The sequence below is a fragment of the Polyodon spathula genome, chromosome 19 (assembly GCF_017654505.1).
Source record: "Polyodon spathula isolate WHYD16114869_AA chromosome 19, ASM1765450v1, whole genome shotgun sequence".
In the NCBI taxonomy this organism is placed as follows: domain Eukaryota; kingdom Metazoa; phylum Chordata; class Actinopteri; order Acipenseriformes; family Polyodontidae; genus Polyodon; species Polyodon spathula.
The window spans coordinates 18,513,078-18,528,880 of NC_054552.1; positions in this window are offsets into that span (position 1 = coordinate 18,513,078).

Consider the following 15,803-nt stretch of genomic DNA (forward strand, 5'->3'; position numbering starts at 1 on the left):
ATGTTAATCTGCTTAACCCTAATCGTCTGCCAATTTAAAGGTTAGATCCAGAATCTAACTGATTGTTTCAGTTTGAGAATCCTGTGGTACACCGCTGGTTACCAACCGGCCTTTTGATCTTCTTCCTAATTTTTGTGTCTACTGTTAAGAGCTTAACAAAGTGCCTTGAATCCCAACTGGGTGGGCTGAGAATTAATCTTTTTATGGTGGGTGGTTGTCAAAAAAATTCTGGAGAATCTTATATCGGATGTTCCAATTATCGTCTTTGGTTGAGGTTGCCCCGAAAAAAAAATCAAGCATGGTTAGTTAGACACTGATCCCTCTGGTACTAAAAACATGGTGACTGTCTCCCAGGCTACTCTGTTCCCATATAGGTAATTTTCCTCTTCTCCCTCTTATTATAGTTTCTATAAGTTTGCATATAATAGAATTCATTTGTGGTTCCTGTAGTTATACTGCCTTTTTTGTGGATCGGTAGAGGTTAGTCTGTCGGTACAACCCCTGTGGTCAAGAGCGCTGGTTGAATTATCTTTGTTAGCGGTTTGGAGTCTTTCCCTTTGACTGTGAGGATCTCATCCGGGCCAGGGGTTTTGTTTATTTTAAGAGCGGCCTAGTCCCTTTAACACTTCTGCCTCAGTTATGATTAAAATTATTTAAAACTGGATAGCGTGGATGACATGAGGGGCATGTTGTCTGTATCTTCCTTTGTAAAAAAGTAATCATTCAATTGTTAAGAAAAAAAATAATAGTTTAAAACATAAAGTAATGACGCGTATAAAAAGTCAGATCCCTAAGAGACCGAACAACTGGTAACCTTTTTGGATCAATTTTGTAATTATCACCACAACTTAAAAATGTCAGAACCGCAAGATCTATGATCCTTCAGATTGTAATGTACATTAACCAACAATCGTACGGCGAATCGTCTACTAGTCTAATGTGGCATTAATTAACTAACTCTAATGACGATCGGAGTCAGATTACTCACGCCTCTACGTGCCCACTCATGTCCCTGTGTAAAGAACCATTAGAAACTCTTTTACTTAGACAAATAATTTTAAATAACTGAAGCGCCTTAGTCGGAACGAAAATATCAACTAGTGATATTCTACGTTGAAACCGTGTACTATGCATTGGGAAGGATCTAAACATGCTGAAACTGGTCCCAGCGACCATTGCATTATTTTAACTCCTCCCAAAAAAGTAAAATGACTGTTAGAGCTTCTCAAGGTTCAACTACCCTCTGTTAGTCTCGTTTCATGCCTTCATTGTTTGCCTTTGGGAGCTAAAAGATAAACCTTGCTTTTTGTCATTGCTTTTTTTATAAAAAACACTTCAAATGAGTAATGTTGTGGTTCTGAGTTTGCTAGTGGTTCTCTGACCTATGTTTTAGTTATTCTATCTTCGTTATTTGAAAAGACTAAATCAAAGGCATGCCTCCCCTCTAGTCGGTGCCTTTACAAATTGTGTTAGGAAGCAGTCATTTTCATTTCCACCATTTCTATTTCGTCCTTCGCGCTACCCACCGGGTTTTCCCATTTTATATGGGGGAAGATGAAATCCATCCCATTAGTATGGCTTCTCCTTGCTACACACATTTCTAATGTCATTGTATAACAGATTATTTTGCTCACCGTCTGAATCTGGCGGTCTATAAATTATGCCTTTTGAATTTTTGTCTGTTATTCTGACCCATATTGATTCGGTTTTATTTTCTTTGTCCAGGTTTAACACCTGGGCTTCAAGACTGTTTCTTATGTATAGTAATAAACCCCTCCAATCCTCTTCTGTCCTGCCGGGTGTCTTTCCTATACAGTGTATACCCACAAATATTATATTCGTCCCCATCACTCTCAGATAACCACGTTTCTGTAACACCTATCACATCATAGTTAATTGTTAGTGCAGTAGCTTCAAGTTCTAGAATTTTTGTTTCTGATACTTCTAGCATTTAAATAAATAAATTTAATGGTTGTCTTAAACTGAGTTGTTGTGCTGGAGTTTGATGCGGTCTCCCTCCTGTTTTTTTTGTTGATTTTTCCCCCCTTCCTTTCTTATTTTAAATGCTTCCGAAACTGCTCGAGGATCTTTTCTCCAAGTAGACTAGTTCCCTTGTTATTTAAATGCAGTCCATCCCGTCTATACAGATAGTCCTTTTTGTAGAATGTGGTCCAATGATCAAGATAGGTGAAGGCTTCCCGTGTGCACCACGTCTTCAACCATTGGTTTTGATTTTTTATTTCCAGCTGTCCATATGGTCATTTGCAAGGTGCGGGTAGTATACCAGAAAATAACACAGTTTTGTGGTTTTCTCTTTTAATTTCCTTTCCTAGCTCTCTGAATTTGTTTTGCAGGGATTTAGTCCTGTCTCTTCCAATGTTGTTTGGTACCGATGTGGACGACTACTACCGGGTCGTTTCCTGTTCGTTCTAGGAGCCTGTCCAAGTTTTCAGTGATGTGCTTGACAGAGGCTCCCGGAAGGCAGCACGCTGTTGTAGTAAGGGGGTCCAAACTGCGAATTGAACTTGCTGTGTTTCTCAATATGGAGTCCCAACAATCATGACCTCCCATTTCTTTTTGCTGTCTGGTCACCACTGTCAATAGGTTCCTGGATGTTGTTCCTTTCATTCTCTTGTTGGTTTCTGCTCATCACAATTCTGAAGTGAATCAAATCTGTTAGTTGTTTTGATTTCTGATGGTTGTGCTTGGACGAATTTTCTTTTTTTTCCCTGCTTCTGCCTACTGAACCCAGCTGTTCTGACCTTCTATCTCCCTGGTGGCTTTCAGTCTGTTAGGGGTGATGCAGACTTCCATGAATTGTGGGTGTGCCAGCTCCTCAATATCCTGTTGCTGTCTCACTTCCTCCAGCTTCATTTCTAGCATCTTACTAGTTGCTGTCCTGGATCGTGCTTCTTTACGTACACAGCTCTTCTTTCTCAGGCACATCGAGTTTAGTTTGATGCTTATACTGCCATCTAGAGGTTATGATTAGAATTAACCATTGCCTTGAGTGAAGACAGGTAGAATATATTTGGTTGTTGTGATTACAATCCTTGTTGGTGTAGAACAACAACTGCGTATTCTTTTAGATTTGAATATCTTCATTATATGTTTTAGGACAGTTAGTCATGTATATAAATACATTAACACAGTATTTAGATATCACAATTCGACGAATTGAACGAGCCCTCTCAGGTTGTAAAAGCGCAGCAACAGCAAGCCAGAAGATTGCAGTACTGAGGCACAAAGCTCGCAGTGCAGATGAAGCTGCCTGGTCACCATGGTTACTTACCACTCCCCGCAGTCACGCAATGAGGGCATTGCCGTGGTAGCCATGGACTGAGAGGCGCCAGTGGAAAAGTTGCAAAACAGCAGTGTTGTTGGAGCTTGTTGTGACCAGTCGAAAGCATAAGCCACCACACGTTGAAATAGAGCACGAAACTGAATGGACAGGTCCCTAAAACTTTGAACATAGCTAATAGAAATCCAGGGCAGGATCTTCTAAAGGAACTGTAAATTGTGCTGGCTCTGGGAGTGGAGGAGGGGTGCTTGATTGCAAGCAAAGAGTAAAGGAATGTTCAGCTAACAGATCTTTGTGGTGGATTAAAAAGAGGAATTATGGCAAGGCAAACGCTGACGACGGGAATGTCGATGTCTTGTTGAAGGAGCTTTAGAGGTTTTAGTGGAGGGCCAGTCTGTCTAATAAAGACACGGACGAGTTGAGAAATGAAGCTGCGGTTTGGACGGTGCTGTTGCTGTGCTGGAGGCTGGAAAGAGCAGGAAAGACTAACGCTGGAGCTCCTGCAGCCGAATGGAGAAGCTGAATGATGAAAAGCAGCACCGGAGCAGGTAGCAAAATATTTGATAATATCTTGGGAGAGCTGCACAGAGAAATGACCTCCAGTGAAAGGCAACAAAGTGTAGATTACCAGTGAAACACACTGCGTCTGAGCGTTTACTACAAAAATGAAACGCTAGACAGCTAAGGTGCAAGTGATCAGGGCTTAAATAGAAAATAGGTACTAACTGACAGGAAATTGGAAGCCCCCTGCTGCACGCCTCCTGAACTACGCAAGCTAACATTTGAACAATGTTCTGTTCAGCACACTCAGGTCATATTGCATTTGTAATATAAATAAACAATAAAAATAAAAACCTTTGTTGATACCACCCAAGACATGCAAGGGAGACAGAACAGTGAAGAAAAATGGCATGATAAACTATAAAATAGCTAACACAGGACTGTTAGCCATCAGCTAAAACAAACAAACAAAAATACTGTTAAATTATCATTGTGATCTTAGTATAGCCTCATAGTGTTAAAGCTTATTGCACTTAAAGTATACATCTCATATGATAAGAATTTAAAACGTTATATTGACAGCTTTTAAAATTAGCTCTCCAGCCATACAAGGCTCTAATTAAGGGCACATATATTCAGAAGTGCTGTGATTGACTACTGCACAAATCACTACCATTTCTTTTCCACTCTCTCCACTTCTTTTTGCTCATGCAATTGAACCCCTCTCTAACTCCCTCCATAGCAGCTGTGATATTCAAGGGATAGTTAGAGCAGGCCAGGAACAAACGGTGTTCCTATAATGCAGACAACCTTCTATTGTATGTCTCTGACCCCCTAGAACAGTTTTCAAGATATACCATTTTTTTACACAAAAGTGAACTCTCCCCAGTTAATCCCATAGCAGTACATATGTCATTAATAACTTTCTATTCAAAATTGTCCAGGAGAGCTTTATTTATTTGGGGATTTCAATCAACCGCTCCTTTAAAAAACTCTATTTCTCTGTCGACGCATAATAAGCTTGAGTTGACACGCTGGTCTACACTGCCTCTCTCACTGATTGGTCATATAAGAGCCCTATAATCTGGACAGATTACCTTCAGAGACTGATGCCAAGAGGAGGTCTGGGTCTTCCTAATTTCCAGCTTTACTACTGGGCAGCCAACATCTGTAGCATGCTGTATTGGTTACAATTTCACCCCCAGCATGAACACCAAGACTGGTTATATTTAGAAGAAGTCTCTTGCAAAGCATCATCTTTGACTCCTCTATTATGTTCCTCCCTTCTCCTTCTCCGTCTAGGTACAGCACCAACCCACTAGTTATTCACTCTCTTCGGACCCGGAGTCAGTTTTATGGCACTTTGTTCTGCCATCACTTTTAATGTCCGTGTCAACCAAAGCTTATTTCCACCCTCTCTTGAAGATAAGGCCTTTAACATCTGCTATCAAAATGGGGCTTATTTTCTCAAATATCTATATATTGAAGGTACTTTTGCTTCATTTGAACAACTATCTTAAACATTTGATCAACTGCAAACTCTTTTCCTTATCAATTTGTGCCGGACATGGGCTAATATAATTCAAAATTGATAAACTTATTTCAGGTTTATGATGACATTTAATACAAGGCTGTGCTTCAATCAAGATATTCTGTTTGTCAGTCAGCCTAACTCCAAGACAAAATCAGCATTAGTATTCCCTTTCATTTCATCTGTTTCTATAGTGCTTAATAAGGGGGAGAGAACAGATGTTTTGTTTGGAAAGATTAAGTGAATTGGTTTTGCTAGTTTGAAAAAGATGAAAGATGCTATGATTGTGGAGGAGGAGGAATTAAAACAATATTTTGACTGTGGCACGAGCATGGGTATAGTAAAGTTTATACTCTCATCTAAATTAATACTTCTCTTTATACCCCCCTTGACAGCCTCATGTCTCACCTACATAGCCATCCAGTAACATGCAATTTCCTTGTGTGTTTCGTGAGAGAAAAGTCAAAATCTAATTAAAAAATCAGTTTTTTTTCTTGCTTTTTAATAACACTGTATGACAGAAAGACAATGATTCTTGTTGGTAAATCTCTCTCCCGACCTGTGAGGGCACTAAGTAATAAGAACAGAGTACCCTGGACTGCTTGGCCTGACACTTCATTGCTAGGGTTAAAATGGAAATCGGTAATTTAGAAAAGGGGCGGAGCTTCGGTACATTAACTCATCGACCCGGAAGGGAAATGTTGTGGCAGCCATTTACCAAGGGGTCATGAGTGACGATGTAAGTAGGGGACAGAATGACGCAATCTGTTCATTCATTTTGGTTAATGAGAAAGAACCCGGAAGGACCTGTGTTTTGTGTATCCGTATCGTGAGACTTTGTTTGTTTTGTCTAATTGTTGCTTGTTATTATTAGACAGCTAACACGTTCCAGACTTGTCGCCAGAGGCCAGCACAAACCCGGAACAGCACTGCACTTGTATCACAAATAACTGTATTTGCACCACAAGCATTAATTCACACACTAATGGGCTTGTGTATGTATTTTGTATTTCGTGTGGGTGTACAATATTTTGGGACCAACCCAGGGATTACAAACTAAATAGTACATGCTGCTGAATTACTTACCATCATTATTGTTTACCGTTTGTTTTGCCATCAGGCACTGGACATACAAACCCATTAAACAACTTTGCACCTGGGTTATAATTGTCTGTCCATTCATTGATCACTTACACCTGCACACTGTTAACCACTTTGCCACACTGCCATTGCAATTCTATACCCACAAGCTATGTGAATGCAGCTTATGTTATGCTCCAACAAATAGTTAAGACATTAAAAGACAGCTATGTACAACGTTATTATTTGTCATTTTAATATGTCTACATTTCCCAGTTGCATAGCTATTGACTGGTGGTAAATGACAGAAAGACAATGATTCTTAGAGGTAAATTTCTCTTTCGACCTGCGAGGGTGCTAAGTAATGGGAACAGAATACTCTGATTACATGAACTGACACTTCGTTCCGAGTGGTAAAAGGAAATTCGTCATGTAGAAAAGAGACAGAGCTTTGGTACACTAATCCATTGACGCGGAGGGTAAATGATGTGGCAGTTGCAGATCATAAAAATGAGTGATGGTATAAAAAGGGGGCAAAGCAATGTATCTGTTCCTTTGTTTGTGGTTATTAATAAGTGACCTGGAAGGACCTGTACCTGTATGTAAGCGTGAGTGTTTGTTTTGTTCTGTCTATTGTTGTTTGTAATCACTAGATGGCTAAGATGTTCCGAAGCTGTCACCAGAGGCCAGGACAAACCCAGGACAGCACTTCACTTGTACCACTGTAAACTGTATTGTACCACAATCACTAATTCATGCACTAAACAGACTTGTGTATGTGTTTTGTGTTTAATGTGGGGATACAATAACAAGACCATTATTTTGGGACCAGCCCAGAGATTATAAATGTAAGTAATACATGCCACTGTATTACTTACCAGCATTATTATTTACTGTTTGTTTTGATGTCAGGCACTGGACTTAAGCAATAAAAAATAAACAAACCTTTTTTCACCTGGATTACAATTGTCTGTCTGTTCACCTGAACCTGCACACTATTAACCGCTTTGTCACAATACCATACCTATTCATTGTGCATTCATTCAGAGCAATATATTTCTAAACTCTATATACATTTCATTCTGATATAAAATGGTTTGGAGACTGCGCAATGGCTATAGGTACAGAAGAACAAACACACAACCCTGTTGGCTAAATTAGGATTTCATCAGTTTATTTTTTAGCTGGTAATCAGGTTTTAATATAGACAGTCACTTGCACATGTTAGACATTCTGTTGAAGCATACAGCATAAAACATCTGTGTTTAGCCAGCCTATCTCCTTTCTAAAATTGTATTAAAAGTAAAAATCCTTGACATCAAAAACACAGTGAATCAGTAATGGTCCGGGGGAGACTGCAAATTGTCTGCCAAATTGGAGTGGAAAAAATTATAGATCAAAGCAGAGGAAAGGAAGGCTGTGAGAGCTTGTGTGCACTGAAATATTAAGAACTTGAATCACTGACACCTCTGGAGTACATGTCTTCTGATTAAAGTACAGCTTCTCTAGTTTGGTTGTGAAACTGACTTAACCCTTTTTAGTGGAGACAGTGAATAGTTACCACAGTAGTGTTGAATTAATAAAATACTTACTGCAGACAACAAACTGCCCAGCAAAGTGCACTAAATAACATTAGAAACACACAACAAATTAAGCACTCTAGAAGAATGCAAAATTAAATTTATAAATCGTGAAATGTAAGGTCAAGCGACTAAACATAGTATATTGGCTTGACTATTGAAAATATTTGTTGGTATACCTGCCACTAAACTCAGAAGGCTTCAGCTTGTTCAAAATGCAGCTGTCAGACTTCTTTCTCATACTTGTCATTCTCAACACATTACTCAGTGCTTAGGTCCTTACATTGGTTACCAGTGAGCTATTGAATTGATTTTAACACTAGAACCGCCAAGGCAGTCTCACTTCTAACATTTAAATTACTCTGCGTGTGTTAAAGATCGGTGGTTGTCTCTTCTTCACTTTACCTAAATACATGTATTAAATACCTTGATGGCATTTGAAAGTCAGAAATAAAAAACACCAAAAGCCATCATTTTGACGGCTTATTACAATACAAGCTTTTATTGTTAATATTACCTACAATACACTATTTATGTATAGAATCCATTTGTTATGTCTACCTCCACTGAGTTTAAAGCAGTATGTATGTGAATAGATCTGGCTGTCTACGTGAGCATATAATCTGCTGTCTTATAATATTACTATTACAAGAATTCTTTGAGAAATCTTTTTTTTTGTTTTGATTTGAGAGCAACTACAGATATATTTGCCTTGGCATCAGAAATTTGGAAAGGCTTCATTGTAAACAGTATTGCCTGCTTCAAGCTAAACATAAAACATTACTTAGACAAGTAGCTGTTTCCAATAAAAGCACAGGGTCCCTGGACACAATACACGTCAAACAAGCCTGTTAAATCTGGGATCAAGTTTTGGCTGTCAGCAGACCCTACCTGTGCAAAGATGAAATTCACCCAGTTGGTCAGAGACTGGGTGACAATGTGATACTTAGGCTGATGTAACCGTACTTAGGAAAAAGTATGAATGTTACCAAATGACTTTTTTTTTTTTTTATTTCACTGTAATTAGTAAAACATTTAAAGAAAAATAAAAACAGCCTGGTTAGAAGAGTAAACAAAGCGAGAAGAGAGTTTCTACCATCTGCACAAAACTTAGTACTCAGTGAAAGCAATCACCGGTCTCCAGTTGTTGTACTTTACAATGTATTGGACATGGCAGCCATCAATTCCTTCATTTTGTACAAGGAATGCACTGGGGAAAAGATCAGTAGGAGAGATTTTAAATTGATGCTAGCCACAATATGAAGAAAGCAATGCTGATGTACGGGTAAGTAAGCTGGGCTATGTTGAGTGGGGGATGGAGGGGGGTGATGCTGGGACGCCAGAATCACTGTTGAGCCCTCTTGAGGTGTCATGGACTAGTCAACGAAACACCAAAGATGGAAGGTGCCCACTTGAAGACCCCAGAGGTGTACCTTACTTAGTTAAATCCAGACAGTTGTCACCTGATGCACTTGGGAGACTGCACTGTGGTTGATCACCGGAGCCAGCGTCGCAGCCATTGTGTGTGCTGATGCGGTGGGGAGGCAAAATAAGCTAATCCCCGGAGCCAGCATTACACACCAGATAGAAAGATATCTACATCATCAGATAGAAAGCAATGAAAATGGATGGAGATGCAAATGGATCACATTAGTTTACTGTAAAGCTACGTCTTAGTTGGTGCTTATCTTGGCAAGAGCCGAGGTCAGATCAGCATGAAGTTTTAACATCTACTTTCATGTAATGGAAATTGATCAGAAACCTGCAAAGCGGCAGCAAAACGCAGGATACAGTGCTCAAGTGACACACGCAACAAAACAATGCCAGGTAACTAAATGCAATAAAAATAAAACTTCTGATGTCTGTGCCCAGTGTGAAAGAGCAGCATGTGATAAATGCACACGACAACTTGATATACGCTGATATACCTTCAGCGACGCCCCCCTTCGGCAGTGAGTTCAATCACACATCCTCAAATCCATGACTGACACATCGCCTATCGCATTAAGGTGATGACTTCTGGTATTGTGACTCCGCCCCCTTTTTGGATGGCCAACTTCCGACTGACTCTGGAATGAACTACCAAACCATCCAGTCCGGGGCTGTTATACAGAACACTCACAGGTCGGGAGGGAAATCCACTAGGATTAATTCATTCTCTGTCACTGGGGGCTACTTTGAAGTATGTTTCTCTGAATTTGTATTCACTTAACACAATGGAAATTTAGTTATTTTCTTTTTTATGTAATTTTTTTGTTAAATAATTACTTCGTTTTTACAATTTTGTATGTACAGTTTACACCTGTTTACACAATATTGTCTTTTCAAATGTTTTTTTTTTTAATTATAGTTTTTCATTTTTTTTAAATCATGCGTTACATGTTATTTGCTTTTTGCTGTTGTGCTCCTCAGATGTGGAACTCTACTAGGCAGGCTGAAATGTTGAATTCTTTTAAATCTAAATTGAAAACATACTATTTTGAATATGTTTTTAAATAATTGGTTGTAACTGGTGTGTATTGTATATATGAGCTATGTTATTTTGTTTTTAACCTTGTACAGTGCTTTTGGATCCCTTGGCGTGAAGGGGCGCTATATAAAAATACATTTGTACTGTATTGTAAATGACTCCACAATGTGTAATGGAAGGATTTCCAAAACCTGGAAATAATTTAAAATCATTTTGCCACAATCTCTTTTTGGAGTCATCGACTGTGTATATTTGAAACATTTTTTTTTTCTACTGTATTGAACATTAAGTACTTTTAGCAAACTAGTAGCGAGTGCTATAAAAAAAAAAAAAAAAAAAAAAAAAAACTATTACACATGGTCTTTCTCCTAAATACTTGAATGTAAGTCAATTAGAGAGAAAAGCTATTGGGGAACTTTGATAGAGAACGAATGAATCTGAATCAGCAATCTCCCTCTCGACCTGTGAGGGCGCTGTACAACAGGAGCTGCGTGCCTCGTACTGAAGCAGTACTTTAGTACTAAAGTTGAGAAGGACACTGCCCTGCACATGAAAAAGGGGCGGGTCAAAGCCCTGCCATAAATGTATTTGTTTATTTTCTAACAAGTTACCCCTCCGCCCCTGTGCAAATTTATTATTTTGTATTTGTTTTGTTTTATTATTATTATTATTATTATTATTATTATTATTTTTTTATTATTATTATTTATTATATTATTATTATTATTATTATTATTATTATTATTATTTGTAAATATGACGGTGAGAAGCCATAGGCCATATCCACAATTTAAAAACCTTGTATAGAAGGTGGTTATCTCCCAAATTAATTAAGTGATTAATTTGTAGCTAATTGGGAGAGGGTCACCTGCATAAAAGCTTGCAGCTATCTGCACTCGGGGTGGGCGTGCAGAGGAGAGTATGGGAGACCGAGAGGAGAAAGGAAATTAAAAGTAAAACCAACTATTCTAGGATCAGTGACAGCATTTGCTCAGCGAGACCTGTATTGACCTGTATAGATGTTTGTTTTATTTTCGCTCTGCGAGCAAGTTTTTTTTTTTTTTATTAAACCTTTAATTTATTTTTGTTGTTTAACTAAACAGCACAAGCGCCATTGCACCGCAGTACTGCCTTTATTATTGTTCCTGCTTCTGGCCCAATGTCAGCACTCAGCCATCCCTGTCCCACGTGGTGTAAGTAGTGGAATCACCAGCGCCTCCTGGACTCAGGCCGGAAATGGTACTGCAAGTGCCTAATTTTTTTTAAATAGTTTTTTGTGTGTGAAGAGAAGGATGGGAAGGAAGCTGAAGCAGCGACAGGAGAGAAGTGAGAGGAGATGATGGTCATAGGACCCCACCCAACTGGGTCTCCCATACTGGAAGGCCGAGCAGGAGCAGTGGAGGGCTGAATGGGCCCCCCTGTGCGTCATGTGCAGAGAGTTTTGATATCACAGGGAGGACTGCCCCTATAAAGACCCCTGTTTCTGGGAGGCCTACTCAGTGGGGATGGTATCCTGTTGTTTTGGCTTCTGGAGCAGCAGACGTCATCACTTCCACAGGCCAAGAGAGAGAGAAAGGTGAGGAGAAGGCGGCAGAGAGAAAGGAAGGTGTGGGTGGAAGAAGAGTGTTGCACCAATTGCATGCGTTACGGGCATGAGGAGCACCACTGTCTGGAGGGCTTCCAGGACACAGACCCAGAGTGGGAGGAATCGGTCCGTCCACAGCCTAAGAGGGAGGAGTCGGTGTGTCCACAGCTCACAAAGGAGGAGGTTGATCATCCACAGCCCAAGAGGGGGGAGGCCAAACGTCCACAGCCAAAAGGGGAGAGGCCGAACTTCCACAGCCCATGCCTCCACCAGCAGAGGGAGAATACCTGCTGGTTCCGCCTCCACCACCTTGGGAGGACTGCTTGCCGCTCCCACCTCTACCAGTAGAGGGAGAATACTTGATGGTTTCACTTTCCCCAGCAGAGGGAAAATGCCTGCTGTTTTCAACACAACCCCTATCACGAGGAGAGGAGCAGGATCTGCCTCCATCACTGCCACCCGAGGAAGAGGAGCAGGAGCTGCCTCTCCCGTCACAACTGGAGGGACCAGGACAGGATGCTAGTGGTTCTCAACAGCCCTTGCATATTTTGCTGAGGGGAGCAGCGGGAAAAACTGCCCGGCCCCAGAGGGCTACCCCCAGCATCACCGATATTTCTAGCTCCATCACAGGGAGAGGTGGAGCTCCTGCTGCTGCCTTCATGGCCAGGGGCTCCCCTCCAGCCATCGTCTCCCGAGGGTCCGCTCCCACCATTGCATCCTGAGGGTCTGCTGCCACCGTCGCCTCCCTAGGGTCAGCTGCCGCTGTCATGGCAAATTTCACCCCCCTGCCAAATTTCGCCATTACACATACAGTTGCAGACAAAAGTATTGGCACCCTTAACTAAATAGGTCAGTCAAGACGTTTTTTCTTTTTTATTGTTGAATTGTTGTCAAATGTGGTTAACATTAAGGTCATGTATAAGCCTTTGTATTAGATGACATTGTACAGTTATTTCATGCACTGCTATGCCAGATGTTTCTTTAAATTCTTTGCTGTTAATGGTGAATTGTTGCGAGCTGCTGAAATAATTCTACATGCTGTAGGCGTCATCTTCCTGGGACGTCCACTTCTTTCCATGGTTTCAGTTGAATTAGTCTTCAAATACTTCTTGACTATTGTGGATTTTCGTGTCAAAATTTTTTTTTTTCCCCACAACACTATCGATTCCCCTGCTGCTGTAATAATTACTGTAACAAGTGGTTTTCTCACATCTAGATCCAACTCCTTTGTTTTGACCATACTGTGCTAAGAGCACAAATTATTCTGCTTCAGTTTCTGTGCATGTTTTACAGCTAATGGTTTTTATAATATTGCTAAATCGCTAAGTAGTTGTTTCTAATTGATGAATAGTGTTTTAACAGCTCAATTAATACTAACCTTAACTTACAGACTTTAATTGAAAAGGTGCCAATAAGTTTGTGATCAACAAATATTGTTATTTACTCCAATAGGACAGTATGATTAATATAGGTTATACAGTAGCTTCATTATAATGTATATTGTGAGAAATATTTAGGGAATGTCAAAGACTGAGTTAAAGGAATGAACAAGTCAAGCAATTTAATCTTTACCAATGTTCATGGATGACCTTGCACTAAATGTGCAAGCAAATTATGTTTATTGTATGTTTATTTCATAACTTCAAACACTCAAAAGTACAAATTTTGAACTAGAAGCAATGTGATTTTTAACCACTACAAATCGTCCCTGATTTTAGTGTGTATAATTCAGGTTCTTAACTAATTAAGCATACTGGATATCAGATTTGTGTAAATGCTAAAGTAGAAGTCAATCTGCACTGAACAAAAATATAAACGCAACATGTAAAGTGTTGGTCCCATGTTTCATGAGCTAAAATAAAAGATCCCAGAAATTTTCCATACGCACAAAAAGCTTATTTCTCCCAAATTTTGTGCACACATTTGTTTACATCCCTGTTAGTGAGCATTTCTTCTTTTCCAAGATAATCCATCCACCTGACAGGTGTGGCATATCAAGAAGCTGATTAAACAGCGTGATCATTACACAGGTGCCCCTTGTGCTGGATCCAATAAAAGGCCACTCTAAAATGTGCAGTTTTGTTACAAAACACAATGCCATAGATGTCTCAAGTTTTGAAGGAGCATGCAATTGGTGTGCTGATTGCAGGAATGTCCACCAGAGCTGTTGCCAGAGAATTGAATGTTAATTTCTTTACCATAAGCCGCCTCCAATGTCGTTTTAGAGAATTTGGCAGTAGGTCCAACCGGCCTCACAACAGCAGACCACGTGTAACCACGCCAGCCCAGGACCTCCACATCCGGCTTTTTCACCTGTGGGATAATCTGAGACCAGCCACTCACAGCTGATGAAACTGTGGGTTTGCACAACTGAAGAATTTCTGCACAAACTGTCAGAAACCATCTCAGGGAAGCTCATCTGTGTGCTCGTCTCTTCACCAGGGTCTTGATCTGACTGCAGTTCAGCGTCGTAACCTACTTCAGTGGGCAAATGCTCATCTTCGATGGTCACTGGTACACTGGAGAAGTGTGCTCTTTATGAATGAATCCCGGTTTCAACTGTACCGGGCAGATAGCAGACAGCGTGTACAGCATCTTGTGTGGGCGAGCGGTTTGCTGATGTCAACGTTGTGAACAGTGTCCCATGGTGGCGGTGGGGTTATGGTATGGGCAGGCATAAGCTACAGACAACAAACACAATTGCATTTTGTCGATGGCAATTTGAATGCACAAAGATGCCTTGACAAGATCCTGAGGCCAATTGTCGTTCCATTCATCCGCCACCATCACGTACTGCCTCATGTCGCAAGGATCTGTACAGAATTTCTGGAAGCTGAAAATGTCCCAGTTCTTCCATGGCCTGCATACTCACCTTGCATGTCACCCATTGAGCATGTTTGGGATGCTCTGGATCGACGTGTATGACAGCGTGTTCCAGTTCCCACCAATATCCAGTGTCTTCGCACAGCCATTGAAGAGGAGTGGGACAACATTCCACAGGCCACAATCAACAGTCTCTATGCGAAGGAGATGTGTTGCGCTGCATGAGGCAAATGGTGGTCACACCAGATACTGACTGTTTTTTTGATCCACGCCCCTACCTTTTTTTTTAAGGTATCTGTGACCAACAGATGCATATCTGTATTCCCAGTCATGTGCAATCCATAGATTAGGGCATAATGAATTTATTTCAACTGACTGATTTCCTTATGTGAACTGTAACTCAGTAAAATCTTTGAAATTGTTGTATGTTGCGTTTATATTTCTGTTCAGTGTAGATCTGTGCTGTCCAGCTTTAATTTTGGTGAACCATTAACAGAGCACTGCATGGAGAACAGAAACATGAATGCCATCATTGTAATGAGTTGTGTATCAGATGTAAAGAAGTCAGAATCAGAAAGACATTCACAATAAAGGCACAACACGTTGAAAAATGTAACACTTTATTTTCTGTATTCTTCACAATAAGACAAGTACATGATCAGATTGCATATTTCCATAGCAAAGTGTTATCCAGGACTTAATGAGTAAGCAGTAGTGAAAAAAAAAAAAAAAAAAAAATACTGTAGGTCAGCTTTGGTAAAAAGCCCCCTCACCATGTCAAGGTCCTGACCTATGGAGTGGGGTGTTAGTAGTAGGTTTAACAGAACTTTAAAATGCCTTCTTACATAACACACACAAAAAAGAACTTTATAGAGGCTGCTGTCCAAAAATGACATTATCAATTCATAGTGACATATCTTATCAGTAAATCA